This window comes from Myodes glareolus, chromosome 25 (assembly GCF_982192425.1).
Source record: "Myodes glareolus chromosome 25, mMyoGla1.1, whole genome shotgun sequence".
Lineage (NCBI taxonomy): Eukaryota > Metazoa > Chordata > Mammalia > Rodentia > Cricetidae > Myodes > Myodes glareolus.
Window position 1 is genome coordinate 45,648,174 of NC_142050.1, and position 23,833 is coordinate 45,672,006.

General features: G+C 46.3%; 1 long non-coding RNA gene and 1 other non-coding gene across 2 annotated transcripts in view; both read left to right on the forward strand.

The window, feature by feature from the left end:
• Nucleotides 1-1,094: 1,094 nt before the first annotated feature.
• On the forward strand, nucleotides 1,095-1,166 carry Trnac-gca (transfer RNA cysteine (anticodon GCA)). The gene has a single exon. It is a non-coding gene; the product is annotated as a tRNA-Cys (tRNA).
• A 13,134-nt stretch (nucleotides 1,167-14,300) lies between these two features.
• The window catches only part of LOC146889572 (uncharacterized), a 34,202-nt gene continuing 24,669 nt past the window's right edge, over nucleotides 14,301-23,833 (forward strand). The window contains exon 1 of the long non-coding RNA XR_015736649.1: nucleotides 14,301-14,832. This is a non-coding gene — a long non-coding RNA (uncharacterized LOC146889572). The remainder of the gene's footprint in view (nucleotides 14,833-23,833) is intronic.

Below are 23,833 nucleotides of genomic sequence, written 5' to 3' on the forward strand. Positions count from 1 at the left end.
CTAAAGTCCTAATTCTTCAAAATCCATAGTTCTGGTAAAGTCTCTGAATGTACTAACCTTGCCTTTTGGATTTTGTAGTTCTGTTTCTGACTAGCTGTTCTTGTTAACTGAAGTATGTCAACCCAGGAAAAGGTTTTTGTACTTAAAATCTTACTCTGAGAAAGGTTTGGGGCTATAATGGGATCCTGAACACCCGGTGTAGTAGCTGGCCAGCTAATAAAACTTTCTATTGCCTTAAACCAGTATCCAGGTGGTCTTCTCTGTGGAGACCCCAAAACACCAGTCTGGAGGTTAAATCCAGGCCCATCTAAAGGAGGTCTGTTCACTGTGGTTATCTTACTAAAAGTGAGGAACCCTCATAATCCTGTGGGTCTTTGCATATGGCAAAGCACAGGAAAGAGATGTGAATCCCAACAGTAAAAACAGGAGGCAAGTACAACTCAGAGGAAAGAATCTGAAGCCTTCTTCAAATGAGAAATAAAAGGGAGAAGGGGGAGAGGCAGGGAGTCAGGGATCCTTTGTCCTGGGCTGCTTGGTGCAGAGGCTCTTCACCCTAAATGTGGACTCTGCTTATGGTCATAAATCATGTGTATATGATTTTCTGCATATTTTTAACCATATCTATACAATGGATGGGAGCAGATTAAACCACTAGTTGAAACTGTCTGCAAGCCAGAGCCATCCCCTGAGCTTGTCTGAGATAGAGGTGATCCTCTGGTCTCTTTCTCAGTGAGTCAAGTTTAGTAGTTGTTGGGTAGGAGCAAAGAAGTTTTCTTTCCTCTAGTCCTACCCAGGTTTTTTGTCTCCAGATGTCAGTTGAGCAGCCAGATCTCTGCATCTGAACCTTTTAGTTGAGTCTGAAAGATCTCTAGTACAGACCTCCATGACTTAATAACTATGTCTCAACTGGGAACTGGGCAGGATAGAGATTGCCAGGAGGAAGAGGTGGTAAGGTGCACAGAGTTAGCTCAATGCTGGGCATCCTAGGAGGAAGCAGAAAATGGCAGAGCCCTGGCAAGTATGCATGCCAGATGGTGTCCGGCAGGGAGTGGCCATACAGGTTTAGCATATTTATTAGACATATATAAGCAGGTGGGGGCATAGCTCAGGGGTAGAGCATTTGACTGCAGATCAAGAGGTCCCCGGTTCAAATCCGGGTGCCCCCTATCTTTTCTTCCCATGAACACGGAAATGACTGCATACCTTTCAGGGGAGTCTCAGTCTACTGAAAACTTGTGTTATGCTTGTGGGGCTGAGCCTAGTTTTCATTGACTCAGTTCTGCTGTGTCTGGTTAAGGAAGACAACAGTGGCAGATGTTTAAATTGGACACATTGGTCATAGCTGCCCAGAGAAAACAAAATTGAGAGAGAGTGTGTGCATTTGTGGTTCTGCGTGTTCTAAGAAAAGCCCCTCCTTCCCCCGTGTGGGGTAGGAAAGTCTGATTTCTGCAGGACAGAACACAGGATGGAGACAGGGAAGAGGTGACATGGTAAGGTCTTGGGGTCAATTTTTTTCTAGACACTATTCTTTCCTCCCAGGCATTTCACTGCTACAGGAGACCCACCCACCTCAGAGGATCTAATGGGCTCTGCTTAAAATCTGCTGACTGAAGTTTGGATGCTGACCCAAACTGCCCTCAGCTTCCTCTTCACTGCTGTTTACCCAAACGTCTGGGTGGCACAACCTCGCCAGCTGACAGCATGGATCGTCCAGCACAACAGACAATGCCTTGAGCTCGTCAGTGGTGTGTCTCGAAACAAGGCTGAGTGCTGAGTGAGTCACACGCAGAGGAGGACAGATTTGGAAACATCCTGGAGCTGGCTGACTCAGGCAATGACGAGGGGCCAGACACGGAGGCCAGTGTTCATCGTATCATTCTCATACACAAAGGCAAGATGCCTGACTGAAGACCTGGTTCCATAGTTCCTTAGGTCCGGTTTATTTTCCTGCCTCATCTTGAGGCCGTTGTAATCCCGCCAACAATGGCCTTCCATGCCACTATCAACCAGAGATAAGCTCTTATTTAAACAAAATACTGCCACCGGAGCCAAACTGGGTAACAAGAAAGATTCCCAGGGACGTGCTGGTTATCAGGTCTCCCTGGGCCCAAAGATAATGAAAACCCGTGTGTTCGTTACTGTTCTATTGCTGTTAGGAGACACATGACCTAGAGATTTATAAAAGAAAGCATTTAATTAGGGGCTTGATTACAGTTTCAGAGAGGGTGAATCGATGACCATCACGACAGGGAGGCATGGCCCTGGAGCAGTAGTTTAGAAGCTCACATCTGACTTCTAAGTTGAAGGCATAGAGGAAGGAGGGCTGAGCCTGGTGTGGGCTTTTGAAACCAAAGTCTACCCCCAGTGACATACCTCCCCAACAAGGGCATCCCAGTGAAACCATAGTCCTAATCCTTTCCAAACATTTCCTCTAACTGGGGACCAAGCATTCAAACATATGAGCCCATGGTGGCCATTCTTACTCAAACCACCACAACACAGTAGGCTCCAGGGGGTAGAATGGAGAATCCCAGATTTTCCAGAACCCTCAGTGCCCCGAGATCACTATGTAGTTTCCAGAGATCACTGCCGGTGCCTGCTGACTCAGCACAGGACATACTCGAATGTCACAATGCGTGGCTTGGTCCTCATGCAGGCTAAAACACAGGGCCATCTTAGCTGTACTGTTTGACTTTCTGGCCTCTGGTTACTGACGATGAAAAACAGCCAAGACAGAGAGCCAAGGCTGAGCCTTGGTTGTCTGACTTCCGTGTGAGGAGCATCTTCAGCTTCCCCGGTTTCCTTGCCGCAAACAGGTCAGTGGTTAAGGAAGAATGGGACTCCAGGGAGGGAAATGTGTCTCTGTGAGAGCATTGGGATAGCGCAGATCTCAGTCACATCAATAGTGGTGTACAATCTCCCCGTCTGCCGGCCACGGGGTAAGTCTTCTCGCTAAACTCCTCAAAGCCTTCGTCAGTCGTTTACCTGGAAGCTGTCTCAAGAGAAGGAAATGTCTTACTTGTCCCTGTGTGCACAGCATGGGCAGGGACTGACACCTCACACCAGGGACACCCCCTGAGGCCTCGAGTGTGAAAGTGTGAGCTGCTCTTGTCCCGACTAGAGTGTGACTTAGAGGGCTCCACAGACAGGTAGCCTTCCCAGGTCAAGGAAAGGCTGGTACCTTTGCCACACCCTGAGGGATGGGGTGCTGAGGAATACAGGTTTAGGTTGGAGAAAAGGGAAGACAGGCAGTATGTGGTGAAGAATGATTTCTAGTTTCTAGACTAGAGAGGCCACAGTGGATTATAAACATGTAGGCAGCCTGGGGGCTGTGCTATGGTTGAAGAGGTACTAATGAGAGGTTATAGGCAAGTGGGGGTATAGCTCAGGGGTAGAGCATTTGACTGCAGATCAAGAGGTCCCTGGTTCAAATCCAGGTGCCCCCTACCTTTTGTCTCTGAAGTGCATCCTGTATTGTTTTCCTTTTAGACCAGGGCACCTGAAAGAGAATGATGAAGTACACCAAACTCTAATCCACAGTACAAGCACAGGCTCGCTATTACTCAGGTGACTTAGATGCACCTGTTAGAGGTTTTAAGACATGGATCATAGCAATGGGGTGACTCTCAGGTTTCTGTGCCCCAAATCTGGAGCTCCTTCCCTGGGCTACTGCAGATTTAATGGCCACATGCACTTATGCCTTACCCTGTTCAGACCTGGAGTTAGGGGAAGAACAGGGTTCTAGGAGGCTCTCTAGGGAGAAATGGTGATGGAAGTCACCTAGGGCTTCTTAGAGGACTGACCTGAACTTCTGGGCCTCTTTCCCTCTGCCCTACATTCTAACAGGCTAAGAATCAAAAGCAAGAAAAGAAAATCAAGGTCACATCAATGATTAGGAACAATAAGACCTTGATTAGAAACTTGATCTGTCCTTAAAAGCTCACCTCCCTGTCTAGTGACGACCTAAGGACTGCTAATGCCTGGTACTCTCTATGTGCAGGACTCCACAGCCACAGGCATCATGGGAAATGTTTCCTTGAAGATTTGCAGAAGCATGTGAGGCTTGGCTCTCCTGCTGGGCCATCCAGCACAGGTTCAAATGAGGGAGATGCTGATGACAAAGGGTGTGCCTGCAGGGGAATAAAGACCCACAGGCCCCACCTCACTGCTCCGGCTCCTGAGTAGGGCAAGGACTGATTTTTTTTTAACAAGATCTTTCCATGATCTCAGTAGGAACTGAAAACCTCCAACTTTGTTTGATGCCCTATAGTAGCTTGAAAACAGGTCATGATTATGAGATATGTCTATACATACTCACCTTATTAAAAATAGAGTTGGGCTCTCTCTGCCAACCCAGCCTGGACCCACAATATAACCTGTTGGCCACACCTGCTGCTCAGTACCTAAAGACCTGATGAGCTGGGTCTTCTTATGAAATGGTCCCAAAGATTTTCAGTTTAGTTAGTACTAGTCTCATTATACCCTTAAGGAGATAGATAGATCTCAAAGGAAATAGAGAGACAGATGCGGACACACACAGAACTTGTATCATGAACCTCCCGACCTGCATTTGAATGTTCTTCCATCAAGCTGGAGCTCATTCAAGCAATTTCTATCATTCGTGCTATTTATCCACTCTGGGCTTCTTCCTGTAACCCTTAGCAGTTCTGTCTATCAAAGGCTAGGCCCCATATCGTAGCCTAACCTCTGCATCCAAATCACTCCTCTTCCAGTCACTAGCTGCCTCCTAACCCCTCGGTTGAACATGGGAGAGCTCCTAAGTCATGCCTAGTACCTTCTCTTCCTGTGTCCAGTGGGGGACACAGCTTTGGAATCAGCTCTTGCTGTGTGGCACGACCTCTGTGTGCCGTCCTGGATTCTTTCCCACCCTTTATCATCCTTTAGACCACTTCCTGGAGTTTTACTCTGTTATCCATCTTGTAGCTTTTTCTTTTATCCCAAGGCCAAATTCATGGCACTGGTCTTGCTAGGCTGAGCTTGTGAGGAGCCTGATGCCAAATCCAGTGACCAATCTCATGGTCTCAGAAAGCCTCTTATCTTCAGGTCAGCACACTTGGAAGAACGGGGATTGGGTTGTCTCAGGAGCCAAAGGGATTTCTCAGCTAAGAAGAAGGCTCCCCGGCTGCTGCTGAGTCCCAGCCTAGGCTCCTCAAACCACAGGTTTACTACGCATCTTCCCCCAAGGCATAACTAGAGGTCACATAGCATCTCAGCTGCAAAATCCAAGCTCAAGTTCAAACTTGTTTAACAGAGGTCCTGATGGTTTGGAAGGTCTGACTCCACCATCAAGGACTGACTCAAGCAGTAAGACAGTCACAAACACTGCATAAGTCCTGCTGGGTCTGTACATCACTGGGTTGGCCTTGCCTTCCTCTTGTTTCTTAGCATTAGAATGTTAAATGTTGGGGGACCATAGTTGATTCAGGTGGCCTAAAAGCAATAATATTAGGGGGCACCTGGATTTGAACCAGGGACCTCTTGATCTGCAGTCAAATGCTCTACCCCTGAGCTATACCCCCGTTGTAATATAGCTTATGATTAGCACTAATAACCAGGTCACCCTCTCTCATTCTAAGACTATTAAGTATTGTGGTTCCAATCTCATCTTGGGCTCCCTTTGGTCTTGGTATAGACTGCAAGTTCCCTCTCCTCTGATCTTTGAGGGGATTCCCCCAATGCCTCCTTTGTCTGATCTAATGTTTTCCTCCCTTAATACCATCTGGGGTTCCCACAATTCCCATCCAGAACCAGTGAATGGAGTTTTGGATTTTTTTTTAAAATCCATCTGCGCCTTCAGGGTCTTCTTGTATCATCCTGTGGCAAGTGTGTAGCCTGATCAGAGTCCCCACAGACCTGCTCAGCGCCAGGGTAGGTATTTGGCCAGAAAGGCTGCAGGCTCTACACCAGGCTACTGGCTCCCTCCCACGAGGAGATTTCAAGAGCACAATGTATGGCCCCTGAGCTTTGCCATACAAAGGGGATCTTCTGGCAAAACTCTGGCCCCATAGCAGGACAAAACCCACTGAAGGATCTGCTCCCAGCAGACATAGGATGACAATATGTCTGACCTCCTCGGCTTTGGTCCCGTGTTTCCATGCTGTCCTCTTGTTCTTCCTTTGGGAATGGGAATGTTTTCTGTAGGCCGACTGTGGAAGCACACAAATTGTATTTGATTTTACAGATGGAGTTTGTCTTAGGTCTCAGAAGAGCCTTTGGAGGTGTGAACAGCATGGGGCCTGCTAAGATTATGAGGTGGACTGAATGTTCTTAGCATTATTACAGACGTGAGCCTGGAGGAGGCGGGGGCAGAAAGTTAGGGTTGGTGGACACATTATGAGTTTGAATCCTTGGTTCTCAGATGGCGGAGCTGTTCTGGGAGGCTGTGAGTCATACAGGCTCTAAGTGGCCATCACAGGTCACTGGGAGACGGCTTGCAGGTTATCGTCTGTCCCTGTCTCCAAGTCTCCTTCCCTGCTGCTCCTGCTGCCATGACCCCCACCATGCCTTCCTCAGTGTGGTAGACAGAAATCATGGGCACAAATAAATCTTTCCTTCCTTAAGTGGCTCCTGTCAGGCATTCCGTCACAGTAATGAGAAAAGCATTGACCTAAGAACATTGTAATTATCCCCACCACTCACTTGTTCTAAAAAGGCCATGGTATTTATCATGGTGTCTACTAAAATGGAGGAGTTGAAAGTAAGGCACTTTAAAAAAAAAAGAGAAAAACTAGATGCAAATAGGGGGCACCTGGATCTGAACTAAGGACCTTTTGGTCTACAATCAAATGCTCTACCCCTAGATCACAACCATCTACTACTGTAAAGTATAATTAATATATTTCACTTCTAAAACCACTCTCAGTTCATTTGTAAACTGTATTATTACCAGGATTGTGGAGGTCCAAAACAAAAAAATGTGAGCCTATTTTTACCTTGTCTTGTCGGTCAGAGAGTTTGGAGGTTGCTCAAAATGGTTAACAAGTGTAACTGCACATCCTAACTCAGGATGTGATTACTTGGTTCTTTTGACATTAAGATGACTTTACAAGTGGATCCATTCCATCCTGACAGATAGTCAGGATAGGCAAATGTACTTTTGCTCTTTTTTTTTGTAATTATGAGATCACCTTCAAGATATCTGGTCTAGGGTAGCTTTACTGTCTAACATACTAACATACTAACAGAATGTTAATAATTTGATATTTCAAAGTGTTAAAGCAATTAACTGTTTGAGTTGTCCTTTGTATCATGTTAATAAAGTCTTTTGTTACCTTCTTCCCCCTTTAGAATTGGGTATAAAAGCATATGGAGAAATAAACATGGGTGACTTCAATATTCAGTGGAATGCCCTCCCGGCACTTTCTATGGTTTCTGTTTTTATTATTTTCATGCATCTTTGTGCTCTTTACTAATATTTCTATATCCCAATCCCCTACCCTGGTAAAAGGTGTTTTTGTTGAGGCTGGTCCCTGACATGTGGAAGCCCAATGTGGTCCAGTCACTCACATATGGCACCCATCGTGGGTCTGACCTGTAGACCCCAAAACGCACAAAAGTGTGGCCAGGTGTACAGGAGAATATGTGAGGAACCCCACAAGAATTACACTACGGGTTAAGAGGTGAGTAATGAGTGCTCAAAAATAATGAATAGATAATCAAAACGCAAAGAGAAAGGCAGGGCAAAAAGAATGGGAGTAAAACGGTAAATATGGGACAAGGAAACAGTATTCAACTCTCTGTACAGTTGTTTGGGTGTATTTTGATATCCAGAGGAGCTGAAGTGAAACAGAAAAACAAAGGCAAAGATCTTTAGAGTTTGTAAATACTATATTCCCACCCGTGCACTGGAGGCAGACGTGCTGATGCCTGTGGGCTGCTCCAGGACTCAGAGAGGCCAAAATATGACCTCGCCTTTGCCCCTGGAAGTGGTGGTTCTGTGGTCTCCAAGCTGCAACCTCTGTAGCTGTTAAATGGGTGAAAAGAGTGAAGGGAATGTGGCTTAGCCTAGCAATGGCCTCGGTCACCTCTGAGGTTGTGGCAGTCCACACACACGTGCTCTGGCCAGCTGAGTCTGACCCATGCTGTGCTGTGGAGCCAGGAAAGACAGGAGTTAAGAAAGTTTCAAGGGCTCTATGTCCCACAGTCAGTGTCCAGAGTCGTCAATAGAAATGCCTATGGGCTATTTGGCTCACGAGCCAAGAAGCCTATAATGGATAAATCTATGGTTTCAACAGAGGAGAGGATCCGAGAATTCTCCTAATTTTATGATTACAAAATTTAAAATAAAAAACAAAAATAATAAAAATCAGCATGGCTATACCCATCTGGGCTTGTGGTCTCACATGGTAGTCTCAGAGTCGCTACAATGGCGGACACCTGAGAGCCTGTAAATTTGTCTCTGACACTGGCCTCTTATGGCTGTCAAACAAGAAGGCATGTGTTTTTGCAGTGAAACTATAGGAAAAGTGGCTGAAAGGCATGGCATCGCTGCTCACAGGTTTCAAGATATAAAGTTGAAGACTCACTGGCAAGATTTCCTACAACAGAGAAAATCAATGTGGTGTTCTGCTGGTAAAGGACTGCCTCTGAAAGTTAACAATCTAGACTCAGAAAATTCTGGTCCTAGGAGGGCCCATCTGCTATTCAAGTTACAGTAGAGCTTGACATCATCCAAGGTTCTAGTTTTTCAGGTATGCAGAAAGCAAGGGTCATAGGATCATAGAAGCTTGTACCCATAAGGAATGAAAAGACTCTTTAAGGTCAGCCTTTGAGACTAGGCGATATATAGCCTAGGTCAAATCTCTGAAGGGATTCTCTGAGAAGCTGAGCTATGCGGCTGTGAAGATGAAGCCTAAGCTGCAATAGAGATACTAGGATATTAGAGTTGCCAGGAACATTGGACGTCTGTCAAGGAAGCCTACAGGCACTGAGCAGAACTGGCCCAATAGAGGCCATGCATACTATAAAAAATAAGGTTATGGTTGGGAAGAGAAACCTATTGCAGCACCGATATTGCCACCATGTGCCCTAGATGCTACATATGGGCTGTGGCATCTACCATTGGTCCTGTGGAGTTTAGAGCTTGCTGTCCTCCTCACTTTCGAAATGACAGTGTTTACTTTGTGACATTGTGATTAGAAACATGCTAATTTCTTTCTTCATTTTACAGACTCACAGCTGTGAGACTGCTTCTGGACTTGGACTCTCGAATGGTATTAGAATCATTTAGACTTTAGAGAGTCTTGATCTTGGAAAAGGTGCTTTGCACTGTACAATGATCCTGAATCTCTGGGGCAAGAGTTGGATGTTATGGTTGGGATTTCAATTGCCCTTCATGGGCTCATGATTTGAATACTTGGTTCCCAGCTCATGGCACTGTTTTTTAGGACCTTTAGGATATGGGGTCTAGTTGGCAGAAACAGGTCACTAGGGGTGTGGCCTCTGAAGTTTATACCTGTTCTGGCTCTTGCCTTGCAGTTCACTTCCTGCTCCATCCTGCTGTGAGGGGCCTGTCATGTGCTCCTGTCTCATGAACTCTGCCATGCCTTCCCCACCATGAAGAACTGAGCCCCCTGAATTCATGAGACTAAATAAGTATTCCCTCCCTTAAGCTAGTTTAGTCAGATAAAACGGTTACAGTGACACAAAAGGAACTGATACAGGATAGAAATGATGCCAAAGCAACAGACAATACCTTAAATCTGTTTGCTAGGGTGACTCACACCATCTCAACAGACCATGGACAGCTCCTGAAAATGCTCACCCATATGCTAGGGGCAGGGAATGGAAGCAGCTAGGGCAGCAAGGTTACCAGGCATAACAGCAGTCCCAGGCGACGTATCGCTCAAGGAATAAGATATACAGGCAGTAGAAGGAATTTGTTTAGTTGGTTCACTACCAAACTGTTCAGAGATGTCACAGTCTCTTCATCTTTCAGAGACTCATGAATCCCCAAGGACAGTAAAGAACATCATCCCAAAGCAACCAATGTCGTCTCTCAAACCCCTCAGGTGGGGGGTGGTGAGAATGGTAGAAATATAGAATATAGCGTTTTTCTTATGGGGTGTTCTGAGATTCCCCAAAGTACTAGATCTCTACAAGTTTCGTGAGGTGCTAGATCTCTAGTCATCCCAGCATGCTGTAGGCATCTCCCCTCAGCACAGAGCTGTCAGGTAAGAGGATGGAGGAGGCTTTGGGGAATCTAATGGGAACACGTATAGAGCATGGCTGGATATTATGACTGCATTTGTTTAAAGTTTAGATCCTTCAGCCATCAAAGAACACAGTCTCTGACATCTTTCAAATGTGGGGACTGAAGAGAGTCAGCACTGTTGATTAGATGAGTAAATTAAAGTCAACAGTCTATCCCCAGGAAGTCACAATCAACAGTCTATGCCCTGGCTTCCCGCCCCCCCCGAGTCTAGAGAGTCTCTCTACATTATGCTAGGAAATCCCTCACATCTTAGCTACGTTTGAATTGACCATCTGTGGATCCAGATCTGTCTCACTCCACTGAAACAAAAGATTTTTAAATTGTTCCCGATGTGACATTTTAAGCATGAGGGTAATTGAGTGTAGTCATAATGCTGATTAGACTTACTTAAATTTATACTCTTCTAACTTCATACAGTTTGTAAAAATCCCCCTCTACGCATGCTCTCTCTAATTCACTGATGTCAATTAGCTGGCTAAAATGGTTTCAGAACATCTGCTGCTCACAGCAGTCGGAGGCAGCTGGAGCACGGAGCTCTGGCTCTGACTGAGGTGTCCAAGAGTGAGACAATTTCCTACTGCAAAGCAAGTCCCCAGCGCACCGGGCTGGCCTTCAGACAGAAGGGGCTTTTTGGGCTGACAGGGAGATTATACAGAGCTGTGGGTTTGGCTAAGACTTGAGTCGTCCCAATGCTCTAATAAGACCGCATGGCCATCCCCGAAGTTCCACACTTTCTTAATCATTGCCTTTTTGTCAGCAAGGAAAGTGAAGCCATGGAAGCTAGAGATGTCATCAATACAGACATCTGTGGAAACACAGAGGTAGACGCTGACAGGACTATGAGTTCTTGGCTTACTATGGAAGACTGATGGCCTAGAAGTAGGCAGGACTCAAGGAAGGCAGGGTGTCAACAAGCCACTGGGGCTGCTCAATAAATACTGCCTACGTTTTTGGCCCTTGTTATTACTTGAGCTCTACCTCTTCTGGAATGATTCCTCTGTATCACTCAGGTTTAATTAGGAGCACATGGTAGGAAGAACTTGAGACAATTATTTGTTGCATTAGGTAACTTATGTGGCCCTCTTGGAGAAGCCACCATACAGAGATGTTTGGCCCAACACAACTGTGTCATCTGTCAAAGCATGTTTTGTCTGTGATATATATTTTAATCGGTAGACTTTGAGTAAATCCTACTACTCTCCATAAGGTGGGTGGGTCTCCCGCACCAGCAGATAGATGCCTTAGGAGGAAAGGCCTGACGTCTCTAGGGAAGGATGAGGTCAGTCTGCTATCTGGAGCTGACCCCATCTTCCTGTCACCCCCTGCTTTGCAAACATGAGACTTGTCCTCTCTACAGCTGTGTGAGTCACTTCTTAAAAATCCCAGGTGGTGGCAGTGTTGGTGTGTGCCTGTAATCCCAGCACTCTGGAGACAGAGGCAGGTGGCTCTCTGTGAGTTCATGGCCAGCATGGTCTGCAGAGCTAGTTCCAAGACAGCCAAGGTTACACAGAGAAACCCTGTCTCAAACTGCCTGCCAAAATCCTCGCTGCACAAATACATGCACACTCATATTCATGCCCTATCGGTTCTGTTTGCTCTGGACAGCCATGGCAAACACGCTCACACAGCAATCGCTACCACTGTCTTCTGTAACCAGATGCAGGATCCCGTCTCCACCTAGACTGAGCTAGTGAGGAAATGGCCCCTGGTTCAGTGGTTATAACTCAGACTCAAGATATTTTGTACACTGAGGGAATAATAGGGGTACCTAAACTTGAACCAGGGACCTACTGATCTATCAAATGCTTTACCCGAGTTACACCCTCACTTTAGTGAAGTCTCCCTCTAGCACCTATCCACCCACGACACCACACCCAGACTACAGTGTACTTATACTCCATTGGCTGCTCAGCAGGCTCTGAGGACTGGAAAGTCTCTGTGCTGCAATCTGTTTTTTTCCTCCCCAACCTTACTTAGCTGCCAAGGCCCCTCCATCTTGGGGTGTGGTGAGGGCACCAGCCTCTGGAAGGTGTACCTTGCTGTGATTTTCTTCCTCCCAGTCCACATGTGGTAGGGAGTCAGGACAGGAGCTGTTGGAGTAGGCCTATATGAACCACCTACATTGCCTGTTCTCTTAGAAACTGTACAACCTCAGGAGGTGCTCCTTAGTCACACCAGCGTTCATTCACAACACTCGGAGAAAAAGAGACAGCAAGACATTTTCTTGTTCTTCAGAGTTTGATCACAAATAGGGGACAAAGCCACGGAGGCTAAGCAGGACCCACTGAGGGCTGAGAGTGAGAAGCACCCTGTAGGAAGTTAGGGTGAGCTGCTTGGGGGTGATAAGGAAGAGTTACCACAGCGAGTGAGTTCCATGATCACTAACCAAAGGACAGTCGTGCAACAGTGACCCGGATGGGTCTCATAACCTGCTCTTCGTTGGCTCCTACCTGAGGTAAGGACACAGACCAGGCCTGAGAAGAAATTACAGCACAAGGGGATACAGTTCAGTGGGGCATACTGGGAAGTGTATGTAGGGTGACTCTCTGTTAATGACACTTCAGGGATTTTGCTCTATGGTATCCAAAACAGATTCGGGCGGGGGGGGGGGGGGACGGGACATGGATTTGAACCAGGAACCTCTTGATCTGCAGTCACATGTTCTATCTACCCTTGAGCTATACTCCTACCTTCCTGTTTGTGTCTCATAGGCATTCTAAACCTTCAGGACCACTCCCTGGATGTCACACCCCTGACACACTCACTGCCAGTTCTAGACATCGTCAGCTTCTTTCTATGGGGCCTAGTCTGAGCCACCTTGGCACATCTGACTGCCATTTCCTCTGGACTAGTACCCACTTTCCCTCTGTGGTGGTCTGAATGAGAATGTCCCACAGGTCATATATTTGAATATTTGGTCCCCCGTTTGTGGGATCATTTGGCAAGGGTTAGGAGGTTTAGACTTGTTGAACCTTGTGTGTCACTGGGGCCCAGCCCATTGTGAGTGGGACCACACCTGGGCTGGTATCTTGAGTGCTATAAGAAAGCAGGCTGAACTGGTCTGGTTCATTCCCTTGTCAACAGACTCTTTTAAGGCTATTTCTAAAACCTCTTTAATTCTGTTTCAGCCTCTTTAATTTATATTCATCCTGTAACCCACATATACGCATGTATACACTTATCGACATATTTACTACATGCTGTGTGATACGAGAGATAATATTAGTAATTAAGATTGCAATAAAAGATCAGATGTTCACCTCTTCCAGTCTACAAAAATAGATTTTTTTTGAAAAAGAAGAAGAGAATAAAGAAAGTAGGCTGAGCAGGTCATGTGGAGCATCCCCTGAGGGCCTCTACATCAACTCTTGCCTCCAGGCCCACCCTCCCCATTTCCGTTTGAGCTCCTGTCCTGACTTCCCCTGATGACCAACAGTGATATAGCAGCATAAGCGAAGCAAACCCTTTCCTCTCCAAATTGCTTTGATCGTGGTGTTTCATCACAACAATGGTAACCCTAACCAAGGCGGAAATGGGCACCAGGCTAGTGGGGGTGTTGCTGTGACAGCCCTGACGGTGTTCATTTGGGGCAGACTGAAGAAGGACTTTGGAACTTGTGCAAGAGAAGCCATCTAGGGTTCTGTGGGAGCTGGGAAAAAGAGTGTTGAGGGAAATACAGACCATGGAGGCCTGGCTTGTGAGGGCCTGGGGCAGGGGTTCTCAACCTTCCTGATGCTGTGACTCTTAAATACAGTTCCTCATGGGGTGGTGATACCTCCAGCCATAACATTCCTTTCATGGCTGCTTCATGACCATACCTTCGCTACTGTTTTAATGGTGACATAAATGCTTGATCCACAGCCGCTATGAAAGGAGCATCCAACCCCCAAATGGGGTCATGGCCCACAGGCTGAGAACCACTGTTCTAGAGGGAATTCTGAGAATTACTTAAAGATTATCAAGGCTGGTTGCTATTTTGAGTTAAGAATCAGTGGTTTTGGTCAGCTGGGCTAAAGAATCGGCTGTGATTAACAAGAGACCAGAACCACTGAAGTGAAACCTTAGCTCTGCTGGGAGTTGATGCTGGGACTGAGACACCAGAGGGGACTAAGAAAAGAGCGGCAGCAGTTTCCTCAGAGCCAGCACGCAGAAGCAGTGTTCAGAGGTGGCCAAGGCTGGACCTCACTCTGGCAGCTTGGTGGTGTAAGCATCACCCAGGTGGTGCTGGTTTTGAAGGCGTCAGGGCTCATGGAGAGCCGCTGAGCCTTGGCACTGGGAGAGGCCAGGAGAGGCCATTGGTGAAGATGCAGCCTGGATGGCAGTTGAAGGCTGGGACTAAAGGGATCATGAGCAGATGCTCAGACTTAGCATTATGACGAGAGCCTATGAGAGGCGACTGGTGAAAGGGAAGCCTCAGTTGCATCAGAGATCCCAGCCTTTTGGAGATGCCAATACAAGGGACGACTACCAAGAAAAGTAGCCATGGTGGAGTGGAGCCAGCAGGCGTCTAGAAAACAAGCCGTGTGCACTGCAGAGGGGGCAGCCTGAGGCGACTCACGGTTCTTAGAAGATCCTGAGTGAATCTCAGATACTGGGCAGTGAGTTATTTACACTGTTGTAGTTCTGTTTGTTTTGTTTAGATTGCAGCTGTGCCCTGGTTTGTCCCTTTGGAAGGAAGTATTTAGTTTACTTTTGATTGTTCAGGAGCCCACCGCTGGGAGACTGTAAACTTTTAAAAATGAGAATTTGGAGTTTTATCAAGACTTTGGATTTTAAAAGGGAATGGATATTTTTAAAGAAACAACCTTTAAAGTGTTTGAATGATTTTGGAGCTTTTAAAATTTGTAAAATGTTTTATATTGTGATGTTTGTATTAATGTGTGATCTTGGGGATGAACAAGAGAAGAAAGGTTACGGCTTAATAGTGATGTGGTTTTGTGTCAAATAGACAAGAGGTCAGTTGTGTTGTCTAGTTTTATGCCAATCTGACACAGCTAGATTCATTAAAGAGGAGGGAGCCTTAAATGAGAAAAGGCCTCCATAATATCTGTAGGGCTGTGGGGCATTTTTTAACAATTAGTGATTGATGTGGGAGTGCCCAACCCATCGTTTGTGGGGTCATCCTAGGCTGGTGGGCCTAGGTTCTATAAGAGAACAGGCTGAACAAGCCCTTAAGCAACATCCTTCCATGGCCTTTGCATTGACTTCTGCCTCCAGCTTCCTGCCCTGTTGGAGTTCTTGCCCCAGCTTCCTTCTATAATGGACGGTGATGTGGAAGTGTAAGGCAAACTCTCCCAAACTTGCCTGGTCACCATGTTTCATCACAGCAATAGTAACCGTGTTGCATGTCAAACCAGTGATATCACCAGAGAACCCCGAAACAAGTTCTAGGCAAGAGCGGCGATCAGAGAGAGGCATTTGTGGTGCACACCTTTAATCCCAGCACCCAGGAGGCAGAGGCTGGTGCGTCTCTGTGTGAAGCCAGCCTAGTCTACATAAAGAGTTCTAGGTCAGCCAGGCCTAGAACTAGAAACAGAGGGGCGCACTGGAGCGATACGGCTCTTGTTGTTCCTACAAAGGACCGAGGTTCTCAGCACCCACATGGCAGCTAACAGCTGATCTGACACCTTCTGCTCTCTGGCAGCACTGCACCCATGTGGTGTAGACGTACATGGTGACAAAACACCCAGATACATAAGATAAAAGGAATAAATCTTAAAAAGTAAGGTCTTTAAAGGAGTGCTGATCAGAGGGACTAGCAATCAGAACACTGAATCAAAAGAGAACATTGTCCCCTGGTGCCGTGGTTGGGGATGGGAGCTCCCTTTGCCTGCTTTTGACGGGCTGCTGGTGCGGTGCTGGTTGCTGGCTCATGTCAGTCAAAAACCAAACAAACAAACAAACAAACAAACAAACAAAAAACAAAAAAACAAAGCAAAACAACAACAACAACAACAAAACCATTTTAGGACTGGGGATCTAACTTAGGGGTAGGGTGCTTTTCTAGCATGTGAAGTCTCCAGGCTCAATCCTCAGCACTATATGGGGGGATCATTGGAGAATTTTAAGTTTGCAGCACAGCCAGTACCAGGTGAAGGTTCCCAGATTTGAACCAGTAGAGTTAAAACCCTTTTCCTGACAGGGTTGCTCCTCAGCGTATTTGACCTATTCTGTCAGTCATTTTTGTGTTGCTAAAGATACCTAAAAGAAAGACTGTAAAATGACGGCATACTGACTCTGCTCCACACCTCAGAGGTTTCAGCCCATGGTCTGTGGTGAGACAGAGCACAGTGGGAGAGAGAGAGAGGATGTGGGGGAGGAGAGGGGTCCTCCTCACCACAGGCAGGAGCAGGGAAAGACAGACGGAAAGAGGCAGGACACAAGGAATGGCTTTCCAGCCCATGTCCCAATGGTCTACTTCCTCTCTGAAGCCCCATCTCCAAATGCCTATCCTCATCAATAGTACATAATGGTGTGACCCCATGGGTGGATTAGCCAGTGGTGAAGTGAGATTCCTCAAAATGGAGTCACTTCCCCAAAGCCCCACCTCTGAGCCTTGCTATGTTGGTTTTTTTTTTAGATGTTTTATTTCCTTTTTATGTGTCTAAATGTGTGCTTGTATGACTTTATATGCGCCACTGTGGGAAGTGCCCACGGAGGCCAGAACAGAGCACTGGCTGCCCTGGGACTGGAGTTAGAGGCCTCTGTTGGCCACCATGTGGGTGCTGGGCCTGCACGCACATCTTCTGTGAGATCATTACATGCTCTGAATCATTCAGCCATCTCCCCAGCCTCCAGCACATGAGCCTTTCAGGAAACACTCACATCCAAACCATAGCACCAATGTTACTGCAGCAAAACAGCTCACACTGGACAGTAAGTCTTACTCATTGGTAGGCAAGGAAAACTGGCAACCCACCATCAGCTGCTTAGATACTCCATTTCCAGCCATGAACCTGCCGTTACATTTCTGAGACTTCTCTTGCTTCTCTGAACATCTGCTCCGTCCACACATTCTGAGCCCAACAGATTTAAGCCTCTTCCTCTTCTAGTCAGCACTTGGTGGGTTCTGGGGGAAGGTGTGGGGACCGTGGTTGAGGTAGTCAGTCACCTCTACAGCAATAACTCCAATTACTTGATACAAAGGTGAGTCCCATGTATGATAAGCATCACTTTCTTTCTCATAGCTCACCCCCGTGGACGCCCTTCTAGGTCGAGGCTGTGCTTAGCTGGCTCTGCCGCAAGCTGTGGGCCCATCTGCATTCCTCTTCTCTTTGGGTTATGGTTTCGGCCTGCTTCATGTTCATGAAGAGGAATGCAGCTGGCAATACCGGAAATGCAAGTGAGGAAGGCTGACTGGATGAACAGGTCTTCAGACTCTGCTGGGCACTCTACCATCCCAGGCTTGGACCAGGAAGTGTGCTCCACCTCTGATCAGAAGGTCTGGGCAGGAATAGTAGAGCTCGGGGGCTCAGAGCCTGATTTGTCATGGGCCTCTGCGTCCAACACGCTCGCTACCACCTACTGCTCCCAGCCCAGGTGCCAATCACAGCTCAGGATTTTGTGTTCCACATTAAATCCTATTGAGTTTGATGGTTTATCTCAATTGTCAACCTGATAGAATGTAGAACCACTGTGGAAACAAATACTGGGCAAGTCTGTGAGGATTTCCTAGGTCCAGCTAGTAAGCTAGGGACACTTACCCTAACATGGGCGGTGTCATGCCTGGGTCTAGGATCCTGTGCTAAAGTAAAAGGGAAAGCTAACTGAACAGAAGGATCTAATTGTACTCTGACGGCGGACACTAACTGAACAGAAGGATCTAATTGTACTCTGACGGCGGACACTAACTGAACAGAAGGATCTAATTGTACTCTGATGGCGAACACTAACTGAACAGAAGTACCTAACTGTACTCTGACGGCAGACACTAACTGAACAGAAGTATCTGATTGTACTCTGACGGCGGACACTAACTGAACAGAAGTATCTGACTGTACTCTGACGGTGGACACTAACTGAACAGAAGTACCTAACTGTACTCTGACGGCGGACACTAACTGAACAGAAGTATCTGACTGTACTCTGACGGTGGACACTAACTGAACAGAAGTACCTGATTGTACTCTGACGGTGGACACTAACTGAACAGAAGTATCTGATTGTACTCTGACGGCGGACACTAACTGAACAGAAGGATCTGATTGTACTCTGACGGTGGACACTAACTGAACAGAAGTACCTGACTGTACTCTGACGGTGGACACTAACTGAACAGAAGTACCTGATTGTACTCTGACGGTGGACACTAACTGAACAGAAGTATCTGATTGTACTCTGACGGCGGACACTAACTGAACAGAAGGATCTGATTGTACTCTGACGGTGGACACTAACTGAACAGAAGTACCTGACTGTACTCTGACGGTGGACACTAACTGAACAGAAGTACCTGACTGTACTCTGACGGTGGACACTAACTGAACAGAAGGATCTGATTGTACTCTGACGGTGGACACTAACTGAACAGAAGGATCTGATTGTACTCTGACGGTGGACACTAACTGAACAGAAGTACCTGACTGTACTCTGACGGTGGACACTAACTGAACAGAAGTACCTGACTGTACTCTGACGGTGGACACTAACTGAGCAGGTGTCATGCATTCTGATTGTGATGCCGTCCCCACTAGCAAATCTTTCTCTTCAGCTGCCTTTGCAAGGTCTTTTGTCTAGCAACAAGGAAAGCAATACCCAAGGCTTCTTTGATTCATGAACTAATAGACAAGATTTTGGTCCCCACTAAACTCCAAATTCAGAGGACCTGTAGTACAGACTTTCATCAGTACAGTTATATCCAAATACTGGGAAATGGTAGGAATGTACATGGTCTTAGAAACTGGCTATAAAAAAACAACCAAACCGCAAGTATACAGTTGGGAATGTAGGTACATTGGGAGAGCGCTTGACCAAAATGCATGAAGCCCTGAGTTGGAACCCCAGCAGCGCATAAGCCTGGTGTGGTAGGGCAGGAAGTAGAGACAAGAGGGTCAGAAGTTCAAGGTCATCCTTAGCTATATAGTACATCCTAGGTCAAAGACAGACAGACAGACAGGAAAGAAGGAAGGAAGCAAGGAAGGAAGCAAGGAAGGAAGGAAGGAAGGAAGGAAAGAAGGAAGTCAGGAAGGAACAAAGAAAGAGAAAAAGAAATTCTAATACAGGAAGAAGTATCCGTGTCTCTATTACTGTCAGCTCCATGTGTCCCCTTGTCCATGCCAATTTGAGCATTTCCAGCCTTTCACTATCATAACACATGATAAACTACCCCCAAAGTAAAACATATCCCAGAATTAGAAATTTTCCTTTATATATCCTTGCTCTGCCACACAGGAGTGATTGTCTCCATCATTCTACATGACTCTTGGCTCTGCCATCTTAAAACATTCCTTTCCCACCATCCTTTAAAATACCTGAAAATATCACTAGAAATACGTGAATTCTGATGGCCGAGAAGTTATCTTGCCTGTCTCACAAGTGTGTAATGTCTCTGACACAACAGTCCTTCTTATTTCCTTTGGAGTGAGTTGCTCACTCTTCTGGAAATACAGCTCGAAGGGATGGAGAAAACACTAAGATACTGAGGTTGACCAGAAGGCAGTTCCTAGAGTCGGTTAGCTAGTGGGGGCTCTGACCTAATGAAGGACTTACCCTTCTGTGAATTCCCATAGTATAGAGTTAGGGGAAGGCACTGAAACAGCGGGGCCACTCTGTAAGAAGTAGATCATCGGCACAGACTGGGCAGTACATCTTGTCCCGGCACCATTCTGTATTCCTGTTCTTCAGTCACCATGATATCAACTGTTCTGCTCCACACATGCTCTCCACCCCTGCCGTGAGAGTAGAAACCCTGTGATCATAAGCAGAACCAACCTTCCTCCTTTAAGATGCCATCCTAGGGTATCTGGACACATCAGCACAGAAGCCTGGCTAATACAGGCTCTCAGGAAACTCATGGGCTGCTTATGAATTCAGTTCTGTTCCCAACAGCTATCACCACACTCCTCTTTGATACTGCTTTTTCCTGGCTCAGTATTTGGGCTAAGTATTTGGGCACATCTGGTTCTTGTGGGACTGCACCCTTCCTCTTCCGAGGAGTACTTGTCCAATGAGAGGATCTAGCTCGTGCCACCTTGGTGATGTCAGTAGTCTTGATAAAAGACTTTTAAGTCACCCAGTTGAGTTAGTCCTTTACCTGAGGTTGTTTCTATGGAAGGTGCCAAGTTTCCTTCCTCTTTAACTAATATGGTGATTTTGGACAGATCAATTCTATTTTCCCAGTTACGCAATTTCTGAGTAATCCATACCATCCTTGAATTCTGCTTATAAAGCAAGACAGTTCTCATCTGAACTCAGATTTTTTTTTGGAGACCCCTTGTCAAATGCAGCCTAGAGCAAGTAACTCATGCACTGAGCCTTTTGCCCAACATCCCCTGCCTGCTCTGCTGTTGGAAGTAACTCATTCTTTCCTGGCTGCCCAGACTCGAAATAACCATACTGAAACTGTATTAATTAAATCACTTCTTGGCCTATTAGCCTTAGTTTCTTATTGGCTAGCTCTACTATCTTAAATCAACCCACTTCTATTCATCTGCGTATCACCACGTGGCTGTGCCTTACTGTCAAGTTTCTGGCACATCTGTCTCTGGTGACTTCATGGCTTCTTCCTGACTCCACCTATTCTCTCTATACATCTTTTCCAGCCTGGCTATATTCTGTTAACCCATTGGCTAAAAGCAGCTTCTTTATTCAGTAACCAACAAAAGCAACACATATACAGAAGGACTCTCCACACCACTGCTCTGCACCACAAGAGCACCCTCTGCTTTCCAGGCTTTCACAGATTACTGTCTTCCTGCTCTCAACATAGTTTCCTCCCCATTCCTGCAGCTGAAGGAACAGATTACTTGCCACGCCCTGCCACACAGAAAGTCATGTATTTTGGGATTTGTCCCAGAAAAAACCCATTTCAGCATTTGGCAGTCTCATTCACAGTGATGTTGCATAACAAGCCATGGGGAAATCTAGAGTCACAAAATACACCCATCTGTCTTGGTGCCTGTGAGTCTGCAATTGGGATGTGAATAGAACGATCTAGGCTGGGCTTTTTGTCCACCAAAAAGGGTGACATAGAAATGTGTTTGTTCAGAAACAGAAGAGATATTAGAATCCAGGATACACAGGATCTGACAACCCACAGGCACACTTGGAGAGCAAGAGAAAATGAGGTTGCATACACTATTTGAAACAATTATCCAATTATCAGAGACAAGGGTTGGTAATGAGGTGGTGCCTGCTCACAACTGAACAGGTAGACACTGGACAGGCCTCTGTATTTCCTGCGTATTTTCTGGGTAAGGTTTCAGTGTGCTTTATGCCAGGTAGTGGATTCAGAAAGTCCTTGTCACACCTCTAGACATGTGTGTGTGTGTGTATGTGTAGGTCATAAAACTAGAAAAGTAATTGTGAGGGGGAGGAAAGATCTTAATGAAGGGGTACATGGAGTAATGGGACACATAATGAGAAAGAAGGAGCGGAGTAATTTGAGAATGAAAGGGACCTGAGTAGGAATGGGGATGGAGGAGAAGGGAACAAAAGAGGACAAGGTGTAAGGACCCATATGTATGGAAACACTACCCTGTGGTGAAACCCTGAACTTTGTATACTAACCCAAAGCTGTAACTGGAAACAAACAAAACCTTCTCCAGGAGGCTGACCCTTTGCTTGGACGCTTACTGTTCTCATTCGGCCTTGTTTGGGTCTCACACTCCTACAGAATTATTTACAGAGTTTTCTCTGTATCTCTACTCTCTGTCTTTGCCTAATTCTCCCTGTGTAACCACTGGCCTTATATCTCCTATTTGACTGTGACTGATGCATCTCACAAGCTTCATGCACAGGATGTAGAAGTTCCTGGCTACCAAGAGAGGGAGAAAGTGTCACAAAGCTCAGAGTGTGGACTCAGAGAGGTGAGGAACCAGGTAGAGGTGTGAACTGCCACTCAGTGTGATCGAGGGACAAGCATAAGACTCACAAAGAGGGGTTAAGAATGACTGAAGGCTTTGTTGTGTAGTGGAATTCCATTTGTATTTTAATAATAAAGCTTGCCTGAAGATTGGAGAGTAAAACAGCCCCACTGGTCAGCCTTACAGACCAGGCAGTGATAACACACACCTTTAATCCCAGTAGCCACACTAGTTTGCCATAGAAACTGGGTGATGCATGCCTTTAATCCCAGCCCTAGAGAGGATTCAAATGGGAGGAATCAGCTCTCAGAGACAGTCTCATTCTGAGATTCCCGGAGGCAGAATCATCATTTCATACTGAGGTCAAGGTAAAAGCCAGTGGCTGACTGCTTTGCTTTTTAGATCTTCAGGTTGAACCCCAATTCACTGCTGCCACTGGGGACCTTATTAATGTGAGTAGCCTGCATTGCCACGTGAGGCCATGGCGATTTCTGGGCCTGTGCTGCCACTGAGGGCCATGTCTGGGTCCATGGTCCTACGGTGGCCGCCATCTGTGTTGATGTCCATGGCCTGTATTATCACCAAAGGCCATGCAAATCTCCACAATCTGTGTTGCAACCTGAAGCCATGTTGATGTCCATTGTCTGGGCTGCCTCCAAGGGCCATGTCTGGGTCCATGGTCCCGCTACAGCTGCGGACTGTGTTCGTGGTGTGTACTGTCACCAGGAACCATGTAGAAGCCCATGTTCAGGGCGCATGCTGGCTGAAAAGAGCAAGGAAGATACTTTGGCAGGGATGTCGATGACTGCAGACACATGGTTGAAAAAGAGGGACATGGAAGGCTTCCCTGACAACCCCACCTTCCCAAGCACCCCTCATTTCCCAAAGTAGCATCCTAAACAGGAAGCTATCAAATAGAACTCTTAAAAAGTGTGATAAGGATGCGGAAGTGTAGCTCTCCATAACTTCTGGCAGGGGGCAAGAGGGGATGACTCAGTTTTATTTAAAGATCAGGCCACGGAGAGTTTAACCATGCTCCAGTGAGTTTATAGTAACACAGACTGGACTTTAAAAATTTTCTATTTAAAAAAATTGGGAAGGGGAGTCATGAGGGTGGAGGTGGACATGGGAGAACCAGGAAGTGAGTGTAATTGGGGTACATGATATGAAATTCCCAAAGAAAAAAATTAAAATATGTTGAAAAAATAAAAAGAATGACAGAAGACAATTCCAGTGAGGATAGCCCCAAATTGTGAAAGCAAAAGAAATACCTGAAGGGGCACCTGGATTTGAACCAGAGACCTCTTGATCTGCAGTCAACTGCTCTACCCCTGAGTTACACCCCGTGGCTTAAGAAGAGGTGTCATTAGTAGCCTTTACTCGACTGGAATACCATAAACAAGGCAGTCCTATAAGTTGGATGGTGCTGCAGGCCCTCTCTGAATTCTACTTCCCTCTTGTGAAAGTGTTCTTCACTACTTCTCATAATGACTGATTTCAGGCCCCCTGGTTTGTTGAGTTACACAACTGAGGATACCCTTAAACCAGCCAAAGATTTATCTTCAACAGCAGCAAT